Source organism: Nanorana parkeri, unplaced genomic scaffold (assembly GCF_000935625.1).
Source record: "Nanorana parkeri isolate BGI_ZX_2015 unplaced genomic scaffold, ASM93562v1 scaffold2031, whole genome shotgun sequence".
Lineage (NCBI taxonomy): Eukaryota > Metazoa > Chordata > Amphibia > Anura > Dicroglossidae > Nanorana > Nanorana parkeri.
Genome location: NW_017308299.1, coordinates 207,718 through 208,357, shown reverse-complemented (window position 1 = coordinate 208,357; position 640 = coordinate 207,718).

The window sequence follows — 640 nt, the reverse complement described above, 5'->3', positions numbered from 1 at the left end:
GGGGGGGGGGAGGGGGAGGGGACAGGTCCTCTTTATTCTGGATTTGGGGGTGAGCAATTTAAATGTAGCCAAACTTGATTTTGGTGCCAAAACATTCCGACGCGTTGTAGACGTTCGCCTCGTTACCACGTGGCGCCGCAAGACGAGCTTTCTCCGCCGCGGTGCGACGTGGCTTTGCTTGTACACAGTCATGTGACTCTTTGCGATCATGTGACTTTGCAGATCACCAAACCCACTGCTCAGCACTGGCATGATGATCACGTGACTCTGTGGGTAAGTCACATGACGAGCGGGTCTTCCATGGGACCACCTTCCCCATTGACTCCGATTGCACGCCCTCCAATGGCAACATTTCCACACAATCTTCCCGGTTTTGATGACGTTTTGGAATTTGGAACATTTTGCCGGACTCGTTAGACGGTCCATATCACCCAAAAGTTGTATTTTATCTGTAGGTGAAGCGCGGTGGGCGGAGTCATCTCCTGACTTCTATGTCTTGGATGTTTCCGCATTAAGACCTCCCCGTATGATTCCGGACTCTGGGGTCCCATTGGAGCAGAAGACCCTGTTGGGGGTGTAACCCTCCGGCATCCACCTAGAATGCTGGTTCTGAGCGGAGTGACGCTTTAGCGGGCCATCG